General features: G+C 37.7%; 1 pseudogene; it reads left to right on the top strand.

Moving 5' to 3' along the window:
• Positions 1-267: 267 nt before the first annotated feature.
• The window catches only part of LOC118829667, a 110288-nt pseudogene continuing 92572 nt past the window's right edge, over positions 268-17983 (top strand).

Genomic DNA, 17983 nt, shown 5'->3' with positions numbered 1-17983 from the left:
ACTTCAAACTCATTGTAAGTTAATTTAATTTAATACAAAAAACATCTATTAAGTACTTTATATCAGCCTCCAGTGATTCTTAAATTGTGGGTTGGGTCACAAAAACATGGGGGTCACAAAAAATTTGTTAACAGTAAAAAGTTTCTCAATGTGCAATGACCAAAAATTGATTCAAAATCAAACTCATAATGAATCTGAGGTATTTCTGACAGAGCTTGGTTCTAAACACACAACATGTACACTTTGCCCTGTGCATTCTGTCACACCATGCAACACCAGCGAATGTTGCCAGAAACACCTGGGCTCAGAATCGAGACTATCGTATGTTATGAATTGCAGTGTTTTTACTGTACATACAAAATCATTAAGTGAATTTTGGCTTAGGATTAGGACAGAATATCCTACAATTTCCAAAATGGCCCTAAACTTACTTCTGCCATTAACATGAAAATTTGCTTTCCCCTTTAATAAATGGTAAAATTATATGTATACCAAAGAACTGTTTTAAAATAAATTTCTTTGTGATTTATTATCAATAATTTTTTTATGTGAATACCTATTTTATATACCTAGGATTGTGTAAAAATTTCTCAGGAATAAAGGGGTTGTGAGTGGAAAAAGTTTCAGAAGACCCGCTACAGGCAAGGTGGGAGGAAGCAGGTGGCAGGAGTGGGGCACCTAGGTGGCACAGTTGATAGAATTACAGGCCTGGCATGAGAAAGACTAATTTTCCTGAGTTCAAATCCAGCCTCAGATGTTTACTAGCCTTGCGACCCTGGGCACACTTAATCTTGTTTGCCTCAGTTCCTCCTCTTTAAAATGAGTTGGAGAAGGAAATGGCAAACCACTCCAGTATCTTTGCCAAGAAAAACTCAAATGGGGTCACCAAGAATCAATCCATGACTGAAAAATGCTGAACAACAACAACAAAAACAACAATAATATAGGCAAGGCATTGTTCAAGATACAGGAGATGTTTTCATCCCATAAAAAATGAAAAGTAATTTTGCTCAAGGAGCTAATGTTCTTTCAGGTGAACTTAGCATGTGTACATATAAGGAAATACAAAAGAGTTTGAGAAAGTAGAGGACTTTATCAATTGACAGGATCAGGAGAGCCTTTGAATAGGAAGTAGCAATTGAGCTGCTTAACCTTTCATGAAGCTAAGGCTTCTGAGGAGTGGAGGTGAAAATGAATAAATTATTAAATGAATTCATAATAAGTTTGAAGTTGAACAATGTGGTTACTTTTAGAATTTCTCTTGTTCTTATCTCTCTGTTAGATTTGTCCAACTGTTAGAAATATATTTCAGTGATAAATGCGAGCCTGGGTGAACACATGGAAGAAGAAGATGAAATGTTGGGTTCAGAGAATAGGCGGGTCAGTTTGGCTGGAATGTAGAGTATATGAAGTGAAGGAATGTGAAAAGTCTACAAAGGTAAATGGGAACATAGTGGTATATTAAGCAAGAGTGGGGTGCACCTAGATGTGTCAGCACACTCTGGGACAAGCATTATCATCGGTTCTTCCATTAGCAACATATTTATAAATCTCCACAATCCACATAGGGCAGCTGGGTGACAGAGGATAGAGGAAGTACCAGGCCTGGAGTCAAGAAGACCCATCTTCCTGAGCTCAGATCTGGCCTCAGACACTTCCTAGCTATGTGACCCTGGGCAGGTCACTTAAGCCTGTTTGCCACCATTTCTTCATCTGTAAAATGAGCTGGAGAAGGAAATGATAAACCACTCCAGCATCTTTGCCAAGAAAAGCCCAAATGGGGTTACAAAGAGTCAGACACAAATGAAAATGACTGAACAACAATATTCCATAAATTGTGTATATTGCAGGGTGCCGGCTTGCTTCTGGGAAAGCATGGCTATTGATCCTTCCTTTAAATGGAAGAACAATACTCCTCTGGGGCATGCTAGCCCATGCTTTATACACCCCTATGAATAGGAGACAGAATGTGGAGTTTGTTAAATGCCATAATATAATAACAAGATGCAATAATATAATAACAAAAGTGCCAATGCCAAAGATACATTCTAGATGGCAATAATAGGGAGACATTGGAGATTTTTGTGCTGACCAAGTGACGTGGCCAGACCTGTTTCTTGGGAAGTTTATCTTATTTGGTTTGTGGAGGGTGGATTGAAAAGAGGAAATACTAAAAGAAGCATACGCTCGCACTCTACTTCCTTCCAAACACTCTGTGATCAAACTGACCTACTTCCAGTTGTACAAACATAACACTCTGTCTCCTTTCTCTATGCCTTTGCATTGGCTATTCCCCAGGTTTGGAATGTTCTCCCTCTTTACCGTTGCTTCTTAATTTCTTTTACTTCTTCTAAGTCTTATATTAAAATCCTATTTCTATAAGAGGCTTTTCCAGGTTCCCCTAGTTTGGAATAACTATTGAGATTATTTCTCATCTACTCTGTACACATCATATATGTATCCTAGTTTGATTTTTTTTTTTTTATTAAAGGGCCATCCCTTGACTAACTTCTTAAAGAGGCCTATTCACTGAATGGGTGTTGCCTCACTCAAAGTGAGAACCTGAAAAGACCTTACCCTAAAGGGGCCAGGGTCTCCCAGTGTATCCTGGGCCACCTCCAGTCTTCCTGGTGAATATCAGGCCACTAGACCCAGATGGCTCTGGAGGAGAAAGTGAGGCTAGTGACCTTGCACAGCCCTCACTCAACTCAAATCAAAATTAATTGCAAGTCATGCTGTCATCTCCCTGATGTCATGGTCCTCTTAGAGAATGAAGGACAAACCACACACACAATCACACAACCTGGTTATTTACATAGTATTCCCCTCTCCCCCATTTAAATGTGAGCCCCTTGAAGGTAGGGATAGTCTTGTTTGATTGTTTTCAAGCCTTTCTTTCTAGCCCCAGTACATAGTAAACCTTTAAGAAATGTTTTGCTTTGTTGTGGTTTTTTTTTTTGGTGGGGGGGGATGGTATTTGGTTGAATGATTGAGATCAAGTAGGAGGTTATTATTCAGGCAAGAGGTTACAGGATCCTGAATCAGGGTATTGGCTATATGAGGAAAGGGATAGGGACAGATATGATAGCTCTTGTGGAGGTAGAGTTGACAGAACTTTGGAAACTAAGATATATGGAACGATGAAAAGGTAATAACCAAAAATGAAGATGACTCAGGTTGCAATCCTGGGTGGTTGGAAAGACGGGAATTTACAGGGTTGGATTTAGAAGGGGAAAACAGTAAATTCCATTTTGAACATGTTGAGTTTTTGATACTGAAAACACTTTTAAGTGAAGATAAAGTTTTCAACAATGACATAAATCTTAAAAAAAAAGTTAACGTCAAATTGTATTAAAAGAAACATGATGTCAAGGTACAAGTAAGAAATAATCCTTCTCTACTCTGGACTGGTCAGATCACATCTGGATTATTGTGGTCATTTATTGGCAACGTATTTTATAAGAAACATTAACAAACTGGAGTGGATAGAGAGAGAACTTGAAACTATCTCCTGAAAGCTAGATGAGAGATCTGGGGATGTTCAGCCTAGAAAAGAGAAGACTTAAATGGAAGGTGACATTTATCTCCTAATCGTTCTTCCGCATGGACAGACCTTTAAGACCTGGGTTTAAACTCTTTAGGCAGAATTAGGACCAAAGGGTAGACACTGAAGAAAGGTGGATTTGGCCTCATCCTGGCATAGTTGTGTCATCAGAGCAGTTCAAAAGCGAAATGGATTGTGAACTCCCCATCACTAGAAATGTTACAGAGAATCTAGAACTGAGACAGGTGGCTCAGTAGATAGTGCACTGGGCTGGAGTCAGGAAATTCTGAGCTCAAATCACTCCTCAGACACTTACTAGCTGTGTGACCTCGGGCAAGCAACTTTACCTCTGTTTGCCTCAGTTTCTTCAGCTGTAAAATGGAGATGATAAAAGCACTTAAACTCCCAAGCTTGTGAGCATCAAGTGTAACGATATTTGTAAAGTACTTCTCACAGTGCCTAGCACATAGTAGGTACTATATAAGTGCTAGCTATTATCATTATTTCTTACTATTATATGTTCGGGTTGAAGCTGTCTAAGCACCTGTCATGGATATTGTAGAGCAAATTCATGCATCAGGTAGGGGACTGGAATGAATGACCTGTAAGAGCCCTTCTAGTCCTAGGACTTTTTCTTTAATTTTGCAGCCTTCTTTTCCAGTTATTCCTGTGAAACTCCAGTGAGGAAGCTGCTTTTAAAACTCCTCCTACTGGACTCCACTATTCCATACAAATTGCAAGTGCCTGTGCTATTCAGAGAAGACTGAAACAAGTCTGGTGACCTTTGCCCCACTGCCCTACAGCAACAAATCACAGCTTGGACTCTCTATGTCCTCCCTGAAGTAAATTGTTTGCAATACTGGAAAATGACATGGGATACCCTTAAGCATAAGCAACATATATCATTAGTATCGTGTTAAACAGCACAAAGAAACATAAAGCAAAGTGGCAGATAATAATACCAACTGTACTCTACACAGTCACATTATAATGGCATGTAGTAAACATAAGCATTTGCTGCAGACAGAATCCTTAAATTCAAAAGAATATCTGATAAGAGCGCATACATTTAAACCAAAACATTGTCTCATGTAATGCATAACACTTTTAAAATATACTTACTTATAAATATTTATAAACTAAGTGTTATATGTATATATGGTAATAGTTTGTGCATAGCATTAGGTATTATCACATTTAGCGACTGTGCATAACAAATGAATCGGAATACAACCACAATAACATCACTGGTACTCATTCTAACAATAGCTAACATTTTTATGGTACTTTTAAGTTTGGAAAGGGCTTTACATATATTATGTCATTTGAACTTATTTGGTTCTCACAATATTGTTCTATGATATGTATATACTTGAAAAGCCACATGTTGATTCCATTGAATCTTTTACATGGCCAGAGGGTGCAGCATGCAGTTAAAACACAAAGGTTGTAACTTATCCTAAAAGAGCAAATATTTCTCTGGATTGTTCTAGACTTCTCGATTCCTCTCAAAGTCAATATCCCTTTGAGTAGTTTTTATTCCCTAAGTCCTATCTTTGTCAAAGTGAATTGATCGCCCCCTTACCTATCCATCCCCCTGAAAAAAAACTCATATGCAGACATTTATCACATGACTTAACGACTAGAAAAACTTTCTTATTCCTGACGAGATACACTTATGTCTATGAGATACATTTTTCCTATCTCTATCCAATAAAAACATAGAGTATGTCTATATACATAAGCTCACAAAATTTGCTAGGACATATATGTTTCAGAGATACAGTATGAGTTGGTGGCATTTTCCCTTGAACCAGAGCACAAGTCTCACAGTTCTTGAAGACCTCTACTATCCTCTTTGGTCAGTAAAATCTGTTTCATAAGATCCTTAGGTTTCTTTCCTGATCCAGGTATCCAAAATCATCATGAAGTATTATCATATAAAAGGGTCAAGCTACCTTGGGTCTCGCCAACATCTTCCTGTTAGCGTGTGTGGGATCATACACAACAAAGTGAAATACTATTGTCTATAGTGCTGAATTCTGCTGTTCTTTCAACAGCAAGATGCTTTCCTGAGAAAGAAGTCTGAGTCCTAACGAATCATTCTCTTACTTCTTGTCTTCCATGATATTTCTTTGTTTTTCATCTTACAATTGCACCTGCCATGAACCATCCAGACGACCAAGGCAATAAATGTCATTTCAACAAAATTCACATATTCTGACAGAATAGCCTCTTGAGAAAGTCCCCAAATCTCAACTGCACTTTTATTTGCCCTCCTTCCTGATTAGCACAGATAACTTCTCCCCTTCTATGGATATTGCCATAGTACGGTCTTCATACAGCCCATAGGAAATGAGATTTCCAACCACAATAATTTTCCTGGATAACGATGCAAATAGTAACTGGCTAGTGCTGCTCCCCATCTCTGGCAGACAGCATCCAACATAATGCTAGTCAGAATTTGTCTATAGATTATTGTCAGTTTTTACTGGAAATTAAGTCCCACATGCAAAGTCTAAGAACATATCAGTTTTATCTACTTGAAAGTCAAAAACTCCAATTTTGTATAGGGGTAATGAGCCACACTATCAGTAAATGTTCTACTGCAAAAGCAATAGGCTTTCCACAGTAGATAAATAGTCAAATGCTATGAATAGGCACTTGTCAAGGGGAGATATTCAAGCCTTCAAAAGCCGAACTACCAACAAATGCTCTAAACCAATAACAAGAAAAATGCAGATCAAAGCAATCCTGAGGTTTTACTTCATATCCATCAGATAAGATGAGGAAAAAGGAAAAATGATAATTGCTATAGGGAACTCGGGAGGATAGGCTTGCTAATGCATTGTTGGTGTAGCTGTTAACTGGCTCAGTCTTTCTGGAAAGCATACTGCTACTATACCTCAAAAAACACTGAACTGTGCAAACCCATTGACTCAATGATACTTTTATGAGCCATATACCTGAGGAGATAGAAGAAAGAGGGAAAGGACTCATCTGTATTTAAAAAAAAAACCTTCATTGCAATTTTTCTTGTAGCAAAGAAATGGAAACCAAGAGGATGCCCACAAAATAGGGAATGATTAAATAAATTGTAAAATATAGATATAATAAATTGCTATTATACTCTTAGAAATGATGAAAAGGATTAAGAAAAAGAAAAAAAAACTTAGAGAGAATTGCATGATGCAGAGTGAAATGATTCAAACAAGAACAAGCAGTACATTGACTATAACATTTTTAAGACTTTAGTAACTAATTTGATGCTCATTCATGATTTCAGAGGGCAAATTATGAAGTATGCTACCCATTTTCTGATAGGTGATGGACCAAAGGTTCATTATAAGATATATTTGTTTGGACCTAGCCAATGTGTGGATTTGTTTTCTTTGAATATGCTTATTTGTTACAAGGTAGAGTTTAAAATTGAAGTGAGATTTGAGACAAGGAGTGAGGTCAGTGTTAAAGTAAAAAAGAAGAAAAGTATCATTGAAGCATTTAAAAATGCATATAAGAGAACAGAAAGAAGTTCAGAGGGAGACACAGACTAGCAGCACAGCTTTGAAATGATTATGCTGAATTTTTATGTTTTCCTTTTTTTTTAATATGAAGGGTGTATATATAACAGAAATTCATAGTTCCATACATAATTTCTCTTTTTGTATGGAAATATGTTTATGTTTCTTGGTGTTTGTCAAGTTAAGAATAACAAAATATTAAAATTTAAAAGCAATAGAGTCCTGGTGACAACTTTCTTGGTATACAGCTGCTCCCAAACCCTCCAGGCTAAAGTCAATGTACCATACAAAATGTCTGTATAAGCCAACACTGTTGCATATGGGAGGTAGCTGACACATTGGCCAAAATCTCATTCATGTTCCCACCCCAATGATTTTCAAATCATATTGACAGGGTCAGGCCAAATGTACTTTCTTTTCCCCTAGGCCATCTATTCTCCAACCTTGTACCTGTGGGTGCAATCACTGAATATCTTAGCAACAATAGCATAATACTTGAATAAATGAAGAAATAAAAAATCATTAAGTGCTCATTATGTATCAAGCACTACATTAAGTGTTTGGGATACAAACAGAAAAAACAAGAAAGCCCATTCTCGCATTCTAAGACAATGCATTTAGGATGTATTAGTGGATGGAAAGACCTGATAGTCTTAAGGGTGTAGCTCTAGGCCAGATGATGGGCCCACTGGTTTTATGGTATATTGACAGAACAAATGTTGATTTCTGGGTATACATATGGGGTTATGGCAGGGGAGATGATAAGGCCCTTTTTTCCCTCCTGGCTTGAGACAAATCCTCTATTACCTTCCCTGTGGAAAGGAACTTGGAATCTCTGAATTTTCAGGGAAATTTGAGATAAGGACAGCCCATGGCACTTGCTTCCTGCTGGGCCCATCAGATAGAGATCTGCCTCACAAATTCATCATAATAACCACAAAATCTTATAAAAAGCTTTTTAAAAAAATCCATGAAAGTGGCCAGATAAAAAAATGAGTGCTTCTATCTTTGTTCAGTACAAAGCACAGGTATTTAATTAAATAGTCCGATGAATGAAGAAATGAACATAGCTTTTCGTAAGTATTTTCATTATGTTCAAAGGACCATGTTCAATACTAGGCATACAGAGAGAAGAACAAGACAGCCCTGCTTTCAGAAAGCTTTCATTCTAAATGGGGAGACAATGAATATGGAAGGTTTTAGCTATAAGTTAGATGGGAAAGTCTTGTGACCTTTAGGTAGGGTGTAAAGGCAAAGCAAATTGTAATGCTACTTTATTGTCATTTCCACTGATAAAATCATATCCATTTCTGATATTGAACCATTTGACAGTACCAAACACTCAGTTAATTTTCTTTTCTGAGTCTTCAGTTGGCTGTAGTAGCTGCAGGAACAGTTGCTAGGCTGTCTCTGCACAAGGATTTGCTTCTCAGGATAATGACTGAAGGCGCTGAGCTGGAAGCAGAACTATTCCCAGAACGTTTAGGTTCAGTGTCTTTGATCAGTTCATTAAAAGAGTGGTCACAGTGACACATGAAAATAAAAGGGACGATTGAACCCTGCCCACAACCAGAACGTGGAGCTCCCTATCTCAGAAATGAGTATCTTCAGTAGGAATAGTGAACATTCAAAGGGGTGGTAAATGGGACATAAGTATTCAGATACCTAGTGTTTTCTATTTGTGTTATTGTGTTTCTACCAACTGTTCACTATCTGTCAGAGATGCTGGATTAAATCTTAGCCTGACAGCAGAGGCCTATAACTCTATCAGCCGCTTCTTTAGCCAACCCCCGCCTTGATCATCTGAGTTTTTTGGTTAGTAAATCTTCCTCCAGCAAGGCTATAGCTCTGTTAAATCAGTGTCTATGGAGAACTTACCCACCACTAGGACACACCAGAAGCAAGTAGGTGTTAAGGCTAGAATCCCAGGGCATCTTTTTACTTCTTTCTGCCCCATTGTCTCCACTGATTTCCACCACTCAACTTTCTTTTTTTTATCATTTTAATTCTTTTTTCTTATCATGCCCCCTCCCCAAACAAATGTAAGTTTCATAGGGCTCTACTTTCTCAAATGGAAAGGGAATTGTGTGAAGCTATGATGAGGAAATTATTTTTTAACCTCGACCCATCATGCTTCCCTGTTTTCTGCATATACAAATACTAGACTGTTTAAAGGAGTCTAAATATACTGGTGACCTTTTTCCTACTTCCTTCAGTAGCAAGTCACAGCCTGATTTCTCCAGTGATCTCTCTATGCACGTAGCCATACCTTATGTTCTAATTAGTTGGAAAGGGGAGAGTACATGTGAAAAAGTCAATCCACAAGTACTTATTATGCATTTACTATGTGCCAAGGACTGTGCTAAACAATGGAGATAAAAAACAAAACAAAACAAAAATAATACCTACCCTCATGGAGGGGAGTCTATGTATTTATGTATCTGTCTATTGATCCATTTATCTATCTAGCCATCTATCTAAACAAGAGAGTATATACTATATATATATATGTATATATATATGAAAATTGGAAAATATACAAGATAAACAAAGAATAAATGGAAGCTAATCTTAGAGGAGATAGCTGAGGGGACTAGGAAAAGCCTCTGAGAGGAGTTAGTGCTGAAACTTGAACTTCAATGAAGGAAATTCTAAGAATTGAAAGTTGGGAATAAGAGCATTCCAGGTATAGGGAACAATCAATGCAAAATAATAATGATTATTAATAATAAAAACAATAACCATAATGTAATTTTGTTTTTTTAATATAATTTAATTTAATATAATGTTTGGGGGTTTTTTGAGGGGGGAAGGCAGGGCAATTGGGGTTAAGTGACTTGCCCAAGGTCACACAGCTAGTAAGTGTGTCCAGCGTCTGAGGCCAAATTTGAACTCAGGTCCTCCTGATTCCAGGGCTGGTACTGTGTATTCACTGCACCACCTGGCTGCCCCTAATAACTACTATTTGTACTGTCATTTAAAGTTTGCAAAGCATTTTATAAATATTATCTCATTTTATACTCATAACAATCCTAGGTGGCAAGTACTAATATTAACCCCATTTTATGGTAAGAAAATGAGGCAGATAGAAATTCAATGACTTGCCCAAGATCCCACAGCTAGTAAGTAGCAGAGGTGAATCTGAACTCGGGTTCAATGCCTGTACGGAGACAGAGCTTGGGATGCCGTGTAAGAGGAATAGTAGGTTGTGTGGTATGGCTAGATCTTAGAGTAGGTGTAAGGGAATAGAATGAAAGGCAGGAAGAGGCAAGGTCTCAAGAGCTTTAAATGACAAACATGGGACATTACATTTGAGTCTGGATGAGATGAGGGGCACCCAAGTTCACTAAGTAGGTCAATGACACGATCAGACCCATGATTTAGGAAAATCACTTTAACAGCTACACGGAGGCCCGGATCGGAGTGGGGAGAGGTTTGAGGAAGAAAGACAGAAGATAGAATCGATGAAACAAGCCATCCTGAGTCATTTACTTCATGATTCCTCTGATATACCCTATGTATCTACTTGGTAATTTCTCCTTTAACTCTTATCCAGAAGGGGAATTAGGTTTGAATAGTTTCACATTCAGTCCTCTTCCCTACAGAGAATCTAAATAGGCTTCCTTTTTTCTTCTTCTGATAAAAAAGGGAATCCAATAAACACAAAACACTTTCTTCCCCTTTCCTACCAGTTCTGAGGATACTGCTGGAATTCACCGGTGTTCTTACTCTCTGTGACTAGGGAAAAAACAAGCAAACAATCCCATCTGCTTTCTATTCCATATATTACTATTTCATATTGACCATTAACTCTTCCCAAATCTGAATCCATTTAATATTTTCACTCCTTTATACACCAGCCAATTCCCATAATTGCTGCCAAAAATTCCCTTAGTCTTCCAGGCTGTGAAAAGAAGTAGATGTATTGGCCTTTACTGATAAGCTCTATAATAACTTCCTAAAAAAACCAGAATTGTGGTGATTGGCTTCCCAACACAGGGACAGAAAATGAAGCAGGGAATGGCTGGCAGAATTTCCCAGAGTCACACAGAGTCGATGATCAAACCGATTCTAGTCTACTTCTTCACCTTCATTCCAGGTTACTTAGAACCTGAGTTACCTTGGCCAAAATGAAAGGAAGGACACTAAATAATCTCTGAGATTTCTTCAAGCTCCAGGCTTCAAGCACAGACTTATAGCCTTGATAGCCCTTTCCATCAATAAAGTTCAACCCAGGTAAACAACAACCCAGATATGAAATCATTTCAAAAGAATTGTACCAATTAGAGAAATATAGTTAAAACAAAACCAATAACATCAAACACCATTGAGTGTCCATCATAAGAAATCATTAATTTATTTTCGGGTTTTTTGGCCAAAAGTAGAGAGCATGAAATGTCCAAAGGAAAAATTCAGTTTTGTGATTCCTCTATTTCATAAAATAAACCTCTCCTGTGTCCTTCTGGCAGAGAAAAATCCACATTCGGGTAATTGGAGTCATTTTCCAATTTCTTGTAAATAGTCTAGCATTAGTATTACATCTCCCTATGACAACCTAATTCTCCTTGATACTTTACTAAGCATTCTCCCAAACGGAGCCGTTAATCAAGACATGGACGGGAAAATGATGTAAATCCTTATGTTCAACACCATGAATATCTGGTTTATTCCTTCATAATGACTTAACGGATCTTGCCCACAGGCTTTAGACCAGAATTAGTATAATGATGCATTTTCAGGTCGAATGCCTAGCAACCCAGCCTTCATTCAGTGTTAGTGAAGTAAACGGAAGCATGGAACTTGGTAATGGGATTTATAAGACATAATGAATGAAATTCGTATTGTACTTCAATACCGTAGTTAAAATGCTGTTCTTTTTTCCTCCTACTTTCCTAAACCTAGCGATTAATTTGATACCATTTTTACTAGCATTTAAAATTATTCTATACTGTCTCATACCAAAGCCCTTCTTTTAAATGTCTAGGAAGGCTAAGCATTCAATTCAATTGAACACATAAATTAAGTGACTCCTCTGTGCAGAATACTGTATTATAGGTTGATGGGAAATATATAAAGTGTGGTTGAGAAATATTCACTATTATTGTGGAAACATAGTCTACTAAATAAAAAATGTGTGCTTTTTTATTTCTGATGTAGAGGAAGCCAGGTCTAGCAGGAAAAGAATTGGTCTTGTATTTAGAAAGCTCTGAATGTAAAATTCTGCCTCAGACACTATGAGACCTTATGTGAGCGCCTTAATCTCTATGCCTTTCTGGCAGCTGCTAAGGACTAATGTACTAAGTCAGTGAGAGATGAAATAACCATAAAAAATAAAGTAAAATAGTAACAACAATAATATATGATAATTATATATAGATATTAATTAATATATAATTATTTAGAATATATACATATGCATATCCATACATATACTTTTACACACATACAAGCATACACATACATATATACATACATATGTGTGTATATGTATATATATATGTATGTATATATACATATATATGTATGTATGTGTGTGTATATATATGTATATGTACACACATATATCTATGTGTGTGTGTATATTTGTGGAGCATTGAATAGAGTCCAGGATTTAAAGAAATGAAGCTCTGAATTTAAATCCAGCCTCAAATACTTACTAGCTGCATGATATGTATATATATATATATATATATATATATATGTGTGTGTGTGTGTGTGTGTGTGTGTGTGTGCATATGTATATATATTTATATATATACACACACATATGTGTGTATATATGTATATATAGACGTGTGTGCATATATATGTGTATATATATGTATGTATGTATGTGTATATATATGTGTGTGTGTATGTATGTGTGTGTGTGTATATATATATATATATATACATATCAGCTAGGTGGCATAGTGGATAGAGTGCTGGGACTAGAGTCAGGAAGCCCTGAGTTCAAATCTGGCCTCAGACACATACTAGCTGTGTGACCCTGGGCAAGCCCCTTAACCTTGTTTGCCTCTGTTTCCTCATCTGTAAAAGGAGCTGGAGAAGGAAATGGCGAAAGCCCTCCAGTATCTTTGCCCAGAAAACCCCAAATGGGGTCATGACGAGGCAGACGGGACGGAAATGACTGAACGAGAACAAACACTTTGTGGCAGCTCCTAAGAACTTACGCGCTAAGTCACCGAGAGTTAGAATAACCATGACAGTAACAAAAGCAGTTGTGGTAGTAATAATTAAGCTAGCATTTATATAGTGTTCTAGGGTTTGCAAAGCACTTTAGAAGTATTATTTCATTTTGTCCTCACAACCACCTTGCGTGGTAGGTGCTATTATTGTCCTGATCTCATAGATGACGAAACCAAGGCAGACAAAGGTTAAGCAACTTCCCCAGGGTCACCGAACTAGTAAATGGATTTCCACTCAGGTCTTCCTGACTCCAAGTCCAGTCAATCTTCATTGCTGAAGGGAGTTTCCACATCAGGAGTACTTTCAGCCAAGGAGTCACAGATGATTTGCCCATTAGGGGAGGTAGAAGTTATTATCAAGGGAACAGAGTTGAGAGATTCATCAGAAGTCCTTTAGTCTTCCCCCCTCACTTTACAGAGAAAGAGACTGAGGCCCAGAGATGTCAAGTTACTTGCCGAAAGTCGCACAGGTTATAAGAGCCAGGATTCAAACTGAGATCCCACGATTCCAGGTTCAACATCCTTTCCCCTATATTACACCATCTGTTGTAATTACTAACATCACTCTCCGCAAAGCACTCTCTTCACAACAATACTGTGAGATTGTGATGCATGTATTATGATCCCTATTTTACTGAAGAGTTCCCAAGATTCCTGGAGGTGAAACGACTAGTCCATAGTCATATGGCTCTTGAGTAGTGGCCCTTGGACTTAAGATCAGAACCTCTGATCAGAACACTCTTTCCATTGCACTACATAGGATTGCCGTTTTTCTTCTCATACAGAAGAGAAATGCCTTGGGTGTGTTTCTGATCGTTTGCTAAAGTACCAAATTATTTTTTTTCAGATGCATTACCCTGAGGTTTCACTTCATCTTCAATTACCTGGGAGAACTAAGTGATTTTTCTCACACCGAAGCAAAACGAAAATGTCATTGCTTTTCTTAATTTTTTTTTGTCTAGTGAAAAGAATTGATTTTTCAAACATCATTTGTGGTACAGTATAAAGGTATTTACAGAGAATTACCGATCTAGAAAGAGAGGGATTGTGGTTGCTTTCATTCTATACCAACCTTTTAAGTACAACTTTTGTTTTAGCTCCTAGTTGTGATCACTTTACTCCTAGCACCATTGTGCTAATTAACTGATTGGCCTGAATTGGAAATCCCCATGCTATTGTACGTCAGCCCATGGCCTACATTTTGATATTACAACTGTAGCTGTTAAAATGCAATAGTGGTCAAATTTGTCTATTCCCTTGTGGGAAATCCCTCTGAAAATAAGATTAACATCTGGTTAATACATTCTTTTTCTTTGTGAGCCCTACTTTTGACCAGCTCACAAGGATAAGAAAATACAAGCTTTTTGCCTGATACAATAGCAATCCTGAAAAACTGGACACTTTTAGGAATCTAACCTTCTTTGAAACAAATCCCACCTTCGACCAGAGGTCCTTTCTGATCCTCCTTAATTCTGGTGCTTTTCATTCGTTGATTGTCTCCAATTCATCCTGTGAACTCCTTAAAAGCAGGGATTGGGTTTTGTTTTCTTTGTATCTCCAGCTCTTAGCACAGTGCCTGACATAGTAGGCGCTTTAAAATTCTAGTTGACTTGACATATGACAAAGGCAAGAACATGGTACCATATGGCAAAAAAATAAAGATAATGTAGGACTTAAGTGGCCTTATTAGATATGATTTGTAGTTACAAGGAGCACTTAGACAAGGAACTGCTCCTTTTAGGGGAGTGTGAAACACTGAATGGAGTCCAGGACTTAGAGCGATGAAGATCTGAATTTAAATCCATCCTCAAATGCTTGCTAGCTGTATGCCTTTGGGTGAGTCACGTATTTTCTCTGAGCTTCAGTTTTCCTATATATATCAAATGGGTATGCTAATAGCACCTACTTCTCAGCATTGTGCATAAGTGATTCTATGACCCCTCTGAACCTCAGTTTCTTCATCTGTAAAATGGTTGTGATAATAACATTTAAATGACATGATTTTTGTAAGGATAAAATGAGGTAATGTATGTAAAATACTTGGTAAACCTCAAAGCATTGCATAAATATGAACTATCGCTATTATTGTGGGATTCAGTGGGATGTTGTATCTCAATATATACTCACTGAACAACTCTTCCTTTGTGTCAGTGGATTAGATGTAAGCTCATTCAGTACAATTTGGGTAGGGATCTTGAGGCTAGATCTCTGTTTACAACTGTATATCATCATTTATTCTTCAGTTTTGGTGTCTCTTCTCCATAGGCCATGGAACAATATATTCATGGATTTCAGAACACAGACCGCCTTGGTCATCCTCACCAACCAAAATGATGTTTAAAAAAGAGAAAGGAGGGGCAGCTAGGTGGTGCAGTAAATAGAGGACTGGCCCTGGAGTCAGGAGGACCTGGGTTCAAATCTGGCCTCAGACACTTGACACTTATTAGCTGTGTGACCTTGGGCAAGTCAATTAACACTGATTGCTTTGTCTCCCCCCCCTCCAAAAAAAAAGAAGAAAGGATCAGGATGCAACTATGTGAGTGCTGGAGTTCCACATCTCCTCCTGGACAGCTTGAATTGACATGATTCAATTTCAATCATGGTACTTTTCCCAACAATCACAAACAGGCCAACCCATTCCCGCTATCTGGCTCTATAAGATACCCTTGTCTGAAGCACCAGCACAATCCATTCCCATTACACTCCATCATTCTCCCAACCCTGACAATGGAGAATGCCCCTGTACAGATCTCATCCTTGCTGCACAAAGTACCAGGGCACTCTCTATGGCCTCAGGGATCCACATCACCTAACTGTCCCTAATCTACTGGCATGGAATCCTTCAGGCACAACTGACCTGTGGGGCTTTAAGAGATGCCAACTTTCTCCTTCACTAAAAATAGCCATCCCCAGTTGAGAAGTTGGATTCTGAAAGCTAAATTTAGTCTGCTATGGAAGCTGAGAGCAAAAGACATGGGAGAGGAAGCGGATAAAATGGCATCAGTGCTGTACTCTCTAGTATCCTCAACCACTCTTACAGCTCAGGCTTGTATCATACCGTCTCCTTTCAGGTTCAATTGCTATATTGAATTAGACACATTACCCATTTTCCTCCTCAATCTCCCTTTTCAACATTGAGAAATTCTTTGTGTTAGTTAACAACCTAGCCTTTTAAAGCTATTGACCTAGAGCTCCCTGCTTAGGGGCATTCCTGCTAATGAACTTGGGCCAAACCAGTTAAATAGTAAAGCAGTGTACTTAAGGCATGTTTGCTCTGTCATTACATTTCATTACCAGCCACACAACTCATGTGGACAATCAATTAGGAGTGGTTAAAAGACATCTGGGGCAAATAACACAATGTACTTGGCCTCAGAGGTTCTTTATATCCAGGTCAAGTGAAGAATCGAAGCAATTATCCAGATATTTTTGGCAAAAGACTAAAATTAAAGAAAAAAGAGATTCTTTTTTAAAAACGAATCATTCAGATTATTGTTTTGGAGGGCCAGTACTCGTTTTGTAATTAGTCACCTACTTCCTTTTGTATAGACCATAGGCCAAGTTAATTAATGAATTCAGGGCTACAGAAGCTCATTTTAGGAGGTTCTTTCTTTGCCCTTGGCAATAACTCTATGGCCAGGGCAAATCCAGTAATGTGATAAGAATATTTTATAGGCAAATTGAGGCAGGCTGGATGTCTAGGTTCCCATCTAAGCTTTAACATTCTAGGACATGATGATCTCTAAAATTTCTCCTGGCTCTAATCTTCTATAAGTCTAACATTAAGCCAAGAAAAAAATAATAATAAAAACCAGGCCTACAACCTAATATTGTTAGAAAAAGAAGGCAAGTGATGGCCTCAGTTCTCCATTTTCTAGTGTATCTTCAGCACTATATAAAATCTTGTTTTTAAAAGAAACACAAAACACTATGCTATATATTCCCTTTATTTTAGATGAGTCCCTAATTGAGTCAGGCCTAACCAGGAAAGGTTTCAGGAAGATGAAACAAGAGGAAGAAATGAGCAGGAAGCTTCCCAAAACAGACAGGCATATGAAGGACTAGTTTCCCTGTGATATTAAATGTCGTGAATAGAAGGGTTTATTGGGAGTCCATCACTGAAAAAATATGAAAGGATGTGGATATTCTGAGTTCATATTAGACACGGAATCACAGAATCTCAGAGTTGGAAGGAACCTCACATATCATCTAGCCTATTAAACAAGAATCCATTATACAATATCCTCAATAAACCGTTAGTTGAATGCAACTTGTTGATCTCCAGGGATGAAGAACTCACCCAAAAAGAGTCCATTCTGATAATTTCCTCTGCAATTATTGTTGTTTTAATACTGATAGGTTTTCTGCCCTTTGTTCCCAATTTTGTTCTCTGATGCCAAGAAGGACAAATCTAATTCCTCTTCCATATGACAGTCTTTCAAATACTTAAATATAATTATCACTTCTCCTTAAAAATCTCTTCTCTAGGTTAAAGATCCCTGATTTCTCTAACCAATTCTTACTTTGCATAGTTGTTGAGTTCCCTCACATTCCTGAATCATACTTCTTTGGATATACTCCAGTTTTTCAGTGTCCTTCTTAAAATGTGACACCCAAAAATGAACACAATCTATCAGATTTGTTCTCACCAGGGTGGAGTCCAAGATAATACTCTCTCTTCTTTTAGACACTGTACCTCTAGCAATGCAACCATAGATTATATAACTTTA

This window comes from Trichosurus vulpecula, chromosome 8 (genome assembly GCF_011100635.1).
Source record: "Trichosurus vulpecula isolate mTriVul1 chromosome 8, mTriVul1.pri, whole genome shotgun sequence".
Lineage (NCBI taxonomy): Eukaryota > Metazoa > Chordata > Mammalia > Diprotodontia > Phalangeridae > Trichosurus > Trichosurus vulpecula.
This window is presented reverse-complemented; position numbering and strand designations above follow the sequence as displayed.